Below are 10238 nucleotides of genomic sequence, written 5' to 3' on the forward strand. Positions count from 1 at the left end.
TTGCATATTGTTATATATAATACATTGTGTTTCTGCTCTCCCTCCCTGTGCCCTCCCAACCTTCCCCTTCCCCCATTCAGTCAGTTATTTTCTGTGGTGAATACATGTTGTTAGAAGCTGTCTTGTATGGTCTTAATCTTTGTTGTGTACTATTTTTTATAGTCTTAAGTTATAATGAAAAAAAAAAGTAGGAACCAAACATAAAAGGTCTAGTAAAGCCAAAAATTAATTTCATATTGATTTTAAAGTGATCTAGCTGAGTTTTTACACTGAAAGCAAAGATTATAGCAATTGTAGTCCATGGTATTTATTTTCAGTCAAACCAAAGTTACATATAATTCTGCCTCTGCTTATATGGGATATTAACACTAACAATACACTCCCTTCAGAAGACTTGCACAGGCCAAATTGTTGGAATGCTGGTTTTCTTGACAACTCCAAACCCAAAAAAAATATGATAATGCGTTATGGTGTAGTTGAAAATAGCATAGTCAGATGTTTGCTTAAAACCTAGAAACTTTCCGTGTTGCTTTTCATGTGCTGTGCCAAGTCTTGATAATACTTTTTCCCCCAACCAAGGGACCTCATAACCTGATTATGGTTATTGCTTTACAAACAGTTTTTGACAGAAGGTGGCTGCTAGAGCTTAACATATGTACCAGTTCCATGTGATGGGGCTGGTTCTTGCAAACTAAGCTCATCATTTATTCTTTGCTGGAGTCAGCAAATAGACTTAAAGAGATACACAGTCATCTATCACGCCAAATAAAAGGACATAACGGCTTTCAAAAGGGTTTTCCCACTTACCCAAAAGGCTTTCTGAAAGCTTCTACCTCTGCAAAAAAAAAATGAAAAAAAATGAAAAAAAAAAGAAAAAGAAAAAAAAAGAAATTAGAACAATTATGGCAGATTGCATGAAATGTGAGAACGTCACAGTAACTGCTACTTTTCATTATGTTTGTCTTTGGGTCATGATCAACAAAAGGGTTACAGTTTCAAAAGAGAGATTGGGATTGTAAAAAGATGGTTTTCAGGCATTTAGGAGGAGTCTAATGTAAGGATTCTCTGAAAAAGAAAATGGGTCTCTCCAGTCACATTCACAAGATAAATGATGGACTGGATGGGGGTAGATGTGGTAACTGTCCCATCAAGAAGGTGGCCTAAGACTACAATGCTAAAGTATGCATACCTCAGTTACAAAACTTTTGAAAGGAAGTCTCAGCCACAGAATGCATATACCTGTAGAGTTTTGCATGGGTTTTATATAAATACAATTTAAAAGAAAATAGCTGCTTGCACATTATACCAGAAAAACCTCCAAAACTGCAATTGCTTTGAAAATAGATTTTAGGTTTTTTGGAGTTTTCTGAGATGCTTGGTCTGTATTTTGATAATTGTGCATATTATGTAAAAATGTTGGTGGACCCATAAATGACCAGACTTTTTCTAAGAAAAATGTTGCTTTAATGCATTTCATGAATTTTTACTCTTATATCATTGCTTGCTAGTAATAGCAAATCTGCTTTTCTGCATCTGCTTTGCGTAGCTATTGTAAGGCTTTGAACTAATGTATGTATTTATTGCTTGAACTTCTGTGCATACCTTATAAAGCATAATGTCTGACAATTTAAATGGCTCATGTATTCTTGCTTCTATCATAAGCTGATGATGGGGACTATTGATCTTTTGTATACAGCAAATTTTAACTGTAGCACAAACATCTGTTTATGTATTGGTGAAATATACCTGTTTTATTTATCTTTTTGAGGTAAACTAATTTTTGATACTTTTCATTACTGTGTACTATGTTCATACCTTGAATTCTCTGACGTTAGAAGTCATGGTTGAGAATTGTAACAGCTGTTATATCCGTTCTGTATTCATGGCTTTCACTGCTGAATAAAATAAAGGACCAAACCTAGGATTTGAAAGAAAACTGTCTACCTCTAACACCAGGGAGTTATCAGATTTTATTTTACATAGTTTTAGTCTACAAAGACACAATTGCTTAAACCTAGTGGGCTTAAGGCTTATATTCTGTGTGGTTGGATTCATGGCACAGTTGTACTGTTTGAAAATCAATTAAAATTTCATGTGAATGTTACAAGTATTTGGTAGAATTACCACTAACTGGGTTTTCTGTAGATAACTCAGATATGGAGACACTATCATCAGCATTCTGTGTCTACAGCTGCTTAACTTCATAAGAATGCATTTCTTTGTGATTAGGGACTCAAGAACAGTCAGAGAATAGAGCTACAGAACTACACTTTAAAATAAACCATCCTGGACTTTAATGTCCCTTGGCAGATTCAGTCACAAAATCCAACAGTCTGTTTTCTAAAGTTCCTCCAGTCGCGCGCATTCACATTTTGGAGAATTTACTTTAGGCTTTAGACCATGTACACCAATATTAACATGCATTTGGACATTCTAGGTTTATAAATACCATAAAACTATTAGGAACAACATGGTTTGCCCTTGTTATTTCACTAGTTCAAGTCAGTGTGAAAGGTCTTTGTCCATTCAATTTGGCAAATCTTACTGAGCAAAAAGGATGTACATTTTACTATAGAATTAATGTATGAACAGTGTGTTACTGCTGTTGGTTGTAAAAAAATGTATATGAAACATTTCATTCATTTGCTTACATTTCTGAAGTATAAATAAAAAGTCTAATTCTTTTTGACCCATTTATAACCCCTAGGATTTTATTCTTTCTGAGAAGAACATTCTTCCACACTAAAAGCCCAAATCATAAATTGGTGGATAAATGGCACGGAATTTACTAAAGATCTTTTCCTTTGGATTTGGGGATTCATAAAGTACATTCAACCCTAACCTGTGCTGCTTTTCAAATATATTTCATTAGAAACTGCCTCAGAGCCCCAAATTTGCCTTCCTCATATAACATCCCTGTGTTTTCATTCTGAGTAGAATTTGACATTAAAAATACTAAATTATAAACAGGCAAATAAAGTGTGTCTTCCTTCCTTACTCTTTCCTTTTTTTCCATTTTTTACTTCTTCGGTACTCAAATATTAAGCTATCACATGATCCCTGACCAAAAAAGAGAGAAGGTGCTCATACTCTAGTTGGGAAACGTCCAAGTTCAAAAATTCCTAATATCAACAGAAGGCAATCATATATGTCTTTACAGGATCAATGAATCCCAGTAGAGTTATGCTAGCTGTAAAAAAAAAATGACAAGTATGGTACACACAAAAAGATGACATAGGGTCTTTATTGTAGTAAAGTTTGGATGCTTCTTTAGTTGTTTTCTGTAGTCCATAATTTGTTGTAAAGGAAACTAGAAAGAAAACAGGAAGACAAACTATTTTTGCATAATTTAACATTTTCTACCATCATTTTCAGGGAAAGAAAACCTAAAGAGCTTTCTATAGAATTTTCAAGTGCTAAAACAGAATGTAAGATTTAAGTTAAATCTTTCTTGAACATCAAAAAAAACCCTTTCACTGCCCAGACTACTGATTAGTAGAAGGACATCAAATTGTACACTAGTTTTATTTTCATTCATCAAAGGTTTTTTAAATATGATATTAATACACTACTTAGATATCTTGCTTTTAAAAAAATTAATAGAGCCAATCCAGAAACCAATTTTATTAAATAATTTGTATTTTTTCAACCTTTATTATTAATTTCACTGTTTGACCAAATGAACTAGTTTTCTGATTATGGAATATTCAAGCAGGAAACCATCCTGAAAGCATTCGGCCACTAAAATATTTTTCATTGTAAAAAGTAAAACCACCAGTTAATTAAAAGGAAAAGGAAAGAAATTGTTAAAAATCTAACAACTTTTAAAAATAAATACAACAAATGGCATATCATATTCTGCTCAATGCCCCCAAGCAAGAGCAGTGTTCCCTACTGATTGAGCAAATGATAATTTCAAGTATTTTTTAAGATGTTCCTTAAAAGACCAGTTCTGACATACATTTCAAAAGAAGGAGTTGAATAAGTAAGAACATGAAAAGACCCAGGTTCAAGTCCTGTTTCCTGTCTCTTACCTAGACTATCTGATTTAAGGGAATTCACTTATTCTCTCTGGGTCATCTGCAAAAAGGAGAGGTTGAATTAGACAATATCTAATGTCCCTCACAGCCCTCTACTACCTATTTAATCTATGAAAATTTTTACTGTCATGAAAAAAAAATGTTGCACAAAATGTAAAAGTTAATAGGTTAAAAATTTCTTAACCATCATGGCTGGGTATACCTTTCCCTTTCTGGTTTCCTCATTCATTCCCAACACAAATTAAAAGGAAGCTCTAACATCTTTGGAACAAAGAGGTAATATCTATACTGTAATAAGAGAAATAGAAGAGTGGAATTAGATTATTTATGCCAAGTGATATTCCAATGGATTACCCAAGACAAATAATATTTGGAAGAAGTCTTCATTTTCCAAAGTTTCAAGACTAAATTTTGCTACTGATTTTTCCATCTTTGTTGCATACTTATTTGAAAGTCCTTAGATTTTGTTTCCTGCTAAAGTATTTGCATGATACCTTAGGAAAAACAGCCTAAGTTCTCTGACTCTGTCAAGGCTCCCATGATATTTAGAAATCTGGACAAGATTGCTTTGCCATAGTACTTAGGAGTGCCCCAACTATTGGCCTCCATTCAAACTTACACGTAACCAACCAAATAAAGCTGTTTTAACTGCCCAAAAGAAAATTCTCATAACACTTGGAACTTCATCCTGATAGCACCTACCAGATGGGAAGAATAATATAGATGTACTTCTCTTGGAGGTTATAAAGATTAATTAAGATATTGAGATTATTACAAATAAAAATGTTAATTGTGATTCCATTTCATTTTTATCTGGCAAAAATCAAGCAGGCTCTGTTTCCTAATACTAAAGGTGACAAGCTACCAAATTCATGATACTCTAACCAAAAATTTATGTCCTAAATCCTATTTTTTCCAAAGAATAGAAAAGAGAAAAGGCAGAGAGACTTACATTGGAGAATGAATATTTCAACCTTGAATTCAGAAAGCTATTCAGAAAGAAAGGTTCAAATTCAAATTCTGGTATGAGCCATAGTAGCTATCTGTTCATGGGCCTCTCAGTGCCATGGGAAATTTAAGAAAATACACACACACACACACACACACACGTGCACACATTTATTCTTATATATTATATGTTATATATTATTAAGAATATATATTACATATCATACTCATATATTATTATTAAGAATAAATACCTATATTAATCTAAACATTCATATTCACTATAGTCTACCAAAGATGTATTTGCTGAGGTTCAAAAGAATGGAAAGCAACACTAAGAATGACCAAAAAAAGTATACACTGAAAAAAAAAAACCCAAAACATAATCATAGTTACTAGAAGAAATATTCCTGCCATGACTCAATGAGAAGTCCTTTTCCAATTCTTGTAGCTTTCAGAACCGAGATCATCACATCTGACCAGTATGGCAAGCATTAATGTAGTGTTTGAGGGCCCCCCATATAAATAACAGGCTGTTACCTTGTAGAAAGGTCTGAAGAGGCAACATGCAAACATAATGCTATGGAAGGCAAGGACTGATATGGCTGTAGTGCCCAAAGGATCCCATTTTGTTCAGTTTCTCTACTCAGTCTGACAAACATTTCAGGGCTCACGTTCTCTCAGGCATGGTGCTAAGACTAGAGCTTACAAACATAAAAAGTAAGCATTCCCTGCCTTCAGGAAAAGTAACTTGGGGGGAGTATAAAGATACCATCACATACAAAGTAATTAACTGAGTATTATGTGGATAGAGTGATGGGAATGAAGTCAGAAGACCTGATTTCAAATTCAGATTCAGCCATTTGATAGCTATATGACTTTGGGCAAATCACTTTAGCTGTTTGCTTAAAATTTCCTTAAGTATAAAAAAGTAGATGATAAGGGCATCTACCCCACAGTATTGTTGGAAGGATCAAGTAAGATATTTTGTCTAGAATTTAGCACAGTACCTCACACATAGTAGGTACTCAATAAGTATTTCCTTTTTAATGAAAAGTAATTTTGAGAGGAAGAAAGAACTAACAACTGGAGAGAGGAGGAAGATTAAGAAAGGTCTCCTTTAAGAGGAGAAACCCAAGTTGTATTTCCATTTCTTCAGGAAATAAACTTTTAAAATATTGATGCCATTTATTTTCAAAGCATTTCCATTTCCAAAAAATTTTTACCTTTCTTCCTTGAACCCAGCTAGTCTTTATTTGAACCAAAGGTTAATAAGGTAGAATAAAACTTTTAAAAACTGGGGCAAAACTAATTCTAACATATCAACCAAGAGCACCTGCTCACATATGCAGTATACCATAGCCATTATTCCCCATATTTTTCCAAGAAAGGAAATGTATTTTCTGTAGCACTAAACAATTAATATCAACAGTCTTTTGGTAATAATTTCATTTTTATCTCTCCCTTTCAGACAACCAGCATGTATTAAACTAGGCATGTAGCTAAGTATGGAAGACACAAATCAGAGTAAAGAGAAAGACAGCCCCTACCCTCAAGGAGCTGACATTCTAATAAGGAAAGGACAAGCACAGTGGAGAACTGAGAATTGGTGGAAGGAGAAGGGAAAAGGGCAGGCAGGTCTGAGAACTCAGAAGTGGACCCAGGAGGGAAATGAAGGTCAGTCAGCCTCCCCCATTCACCAAAATGGAAACCCAGTTTCATGATGAGGAAGTTCTAAGCCCTGAGGAAAGTTCACAATGGTAGTCATCCATGAAAACATATCATGGTAATTTATCATGAAAAGTAACATTATTTCCCATTTCTTCTTGTAAGGTTTTTTTCACTCCTGATTTTTAGACACACAAAAAATAAACATATATTTAGAAAAAGCAATGGATCTTGAGTCAGAGGATCAAGGTTCAAATCTCAACTCTGATATTTAGTGGCTATATGAGCCTCAATTTATCCATCTATAAAATGAAGGAGTTGGACTACTTGGTCTTCTGCCTCTAATTTTATACTCCAAAACAGTTTTCTTATATGTCACACAAATGTACAAAAATACCATTGGCTTCTCTGACATGATATCAGTCCAAGAAGTTTCCCTGTTTTCAGAAAAAAGTACAGTTAACTTGTAGGAAGCTGGAAGATATAGAATAATAATAATAGCTAACATTTGTATAGCACCTACCATGTGCCAGGCATCATGCTATGAACTTTAAAAGAATTAATAACACTTCTACAGCAATCACTGTGCCATGAACTATGCTGTTTTTATAATATTAGCAATAACAACATTTATATACTTAGACAGTCAGGTACTGTGCTAAGTAAGCACTTTACAATTATTATCTCATTTGGTTCTCAAGCCCTAGGAGCTAGATACTATTATTATCCCCATTTTACAGATGAGAAATCTGTGGCAGAGATTAAGTGACTTACCCAAAGCCATCAAACTAGTAAGTCTGAGGCCAGATTTCAATTCAAGTCTTTCTGACTCTAGGCCACAAACGCTATCCACACTGCCACCTAGTTGTCCCCAAAAGAGGTAGGAAAACATCTGCCAGACAAATTTATGCTACATTTGTTCTCCACTGAATTTTTTCATCTAATCTAGAAGGAGCTATAATCAACCCTCTTTGATCAAAAGTTTAGCTTAAAGAAGGGTTTTGAAAAAAAAAAAAAGAGTAATTACCTAAATACAAATCTACCACCACCACTGTTTACACAAGTAAACTGGAATTGCTTTAAAGAGCAACAAGAACATGAAAAAATGAGTAGTAACTTCAAACTCTAGGCCCTACCCTACTGAGATTCCAACTCTGCCATTGACTGTGCCATTTTGCTCCTCTCTAGAAAGGAAGACACTTCCAAGACACTGCTTCCTCTAGCTGTAAGTTTTCGAAGTATGACAATAATTCAGCTATCCCAAAAATGTAAAGGAAATCTCCCAAGTTAGGCAACATTTTTGAATCTTTTTAGCAATATTTACAAGTCCAAAGTGAATAAAAGGAATAAATAGATATAATAAATAACTTTAAGTTAATACCTCATCAATCTAGAGGTTCCTGTAGCTGGACTAAAGACATATGAGCTTCTGAATAGTGTCATTATTAGGAAAAAGTCTAAATCAGACCTCTGGCCCTCTTATCTAGACTGAATTTATTTATATTTCAAATTTAAAAAAAATTAAATATATCTAACATTTCATCTTTTTAAAAAACTAATTCTGAGATTTCTGCTGAATTGTTTTCTTGTAATTGCCATTATCATATCTGAATACTCAGATCGTTTTTATATTTAGAAACTATTTAAACACACTTTGATGACAGTCATTTAAAACAGGGGTTGGATAACTATGACTTTTAGGCCAAATCCATTTTTACATGTAAAAGCCATTCTTAGCTTGGAGACTATACAAAAAACAGGCACCAGGAGAGATTTGTCCCAAAGGTTATAATAGTTTGCTGACCCCTGACTTAGAAAAATGAGTCATGGTTATCGTTGTCCTGGTATTTATTCTAAGAGTTAAAGATCATTTTGATTTGTAAAATGTGGGAGATTCAATAAGCTCTAAGATTCCTTCTAGCTCTTTATCTATGACTTTATAATCTCTCAAACAAGGGAACAAGTGATTGGTAAATAACACTGACTACTGTAATATAGACCTTATAAACTACATGGTTATACTGTCAAGAAATTAAATCTGTATCATTCGCTAGAACAAAGGGACGGTGCATTTAGGTGGGAGGCCGGCCAGGGGCTGCTTTAAAAAGACATGGAAAGAGTAAAGCCACTGAAGAACTGAAAAGAAAATACACAAAATAGACAAATATAACATGAGAATTTAAGTCAAAGACAGAATATTAGATTAAACTGTACTAATCTGAATTGTGGCTTATTTTAAATAGGATTAAATTAGACTAAATGGACTAAGAATGAAAATATGAGCCATGGGAGTATGAGAGAACTGGGGGAGAAATCAAAGTCATTTTAATACAGGGTTAGGTAGCAACAAAGTAGTGGAAAGGCCACTGAACCAGAAGGCTGGAAACCGTTCTCTTTTTGAGTCTGTCACTAACTAGCCGTAGGATATTGACTAGTACAAACTCCTCGAGATTCATTTTCTTCATGAGTCAAATGAGATAGTTACTGTAAAAATACAAGATTTGTCCTCAAATAGCTAATGGTACTTGGGTTATGTCTAACTAGTCATTTAACTTATCTAAGCCCTTTACCCTACAATTCCACCACCATTTACTATTTGTAAAGTGATGTTGGAACTAGCTGATCTCTAGGATCCATTCTAGCCCTAAACAATCTGATACTGTTATGACCCTTATTCTCTTCCAACCAGAGGATTCTATTATTCATTCCCCTAAATAAACCAGATGACAAAATAATAAATTCATAAATTATTTTCAAAATATAGAAAGGAAATTAAATCCTGAAGTTGTGAATAGTTAGTCCTCAAAAAAAATCAATAAATAATGAGTTATTTGTAATAAGTTAAGGAAATCATTTCCCAAAAATATGAATAATTAATTAGGAATGAAAATTCTGATTTATAATTGACCAATAATTATTACTTTTATGGTCCACATCATATTATCTCATTGAGTCTCCTTTTATCACCTATGAAATAGAAATGTATTAAAGATTTAAGAAATCTTAAAGAGAATAGCTCAGAAAAAGGCAAGAGCAATGTAGAATTGTTACTGTCAAGGGAACTGAAGAAAATTTGTAGATGGTGTTCAATTCATTAATATATATAAATAACTTACTTTCTATCAGTTCTTTTTAATTTGTACCCCCTTATAAAGATATAGTCATTTCTACTGTATGTTTCTCCCTCTAATTCTCAGTTAGGTTGTAAGTACCAAATGAGGTAAAATAATTCCTAGTTTAGAGATAATCTATCATTTGAGTTTCAGCTCAGCTAGCCACGTTAACAAAAAATTAGACAAACCTGAAGAATTAGGAACAGAGGTCACAACATAATACAAAAAACAAATCTAAGAAAAAGAAGAGCCTGAAAGCAAAATGGCTGTCTGATGAGGCTTTATGAATAGCTGAGGAAAGGAGAGATAAAGGAAAGATATAGCCAAAAAAAGCAGAATTCTAGAGAATAGTAAGGACATAAGGAGGTTTTCTTAAAAGAACAATGCAAAGAAATAGAAGAAAGCAATGGAATGGGAAAGATGAGAACTCAGCGTAAAGTAGAGATAGCAAGGGAAAGTTTCAAGAAAA

General features: G+C 33.6%; 1 protein-coding gene across 19 annotated transcripts in view; it reads left to right on the top strand.

Annotated features, from left to right (window-relative positions):
- The window catches only part of FOXP2 (forkhead box P2), a 694699-nt gene extending 692012 nt beyond the window's left edge, over window positions 1–2687 (top strand). For all 19 annotated transcript variants that reach the window (XM_007504164.3, XM_007504167.3, XM_016426114.2 and 16 more), the window contains one exon: window positions 1–2687. This exon is cut by the window's left edge and continues 1325 nt beyond it. The gene's annotated coding sequence lies outside the window, so the exon portion shown is untranslated.
- The last annotated feature ends 7551 nt before the right edge of the window (window positions 2688–10238 follow it).

The sequence above is a fragment of the Monodelphis domestica genome, chromosome 5 (assembly GCF_027887165.1).
Source record: "Monodelphis domestica isolate mMonDom1 chromosome 5, mMonDom1.pri, whole genome shotgun sequence".
Classification (NCBI taxonomy): domain Eukaryota; kingdom Metazoa; phylum Chordata; class Mammalia; order Didelphimorphia; family Didelphidae; genus Monodelphis; species Monodelphis domestica.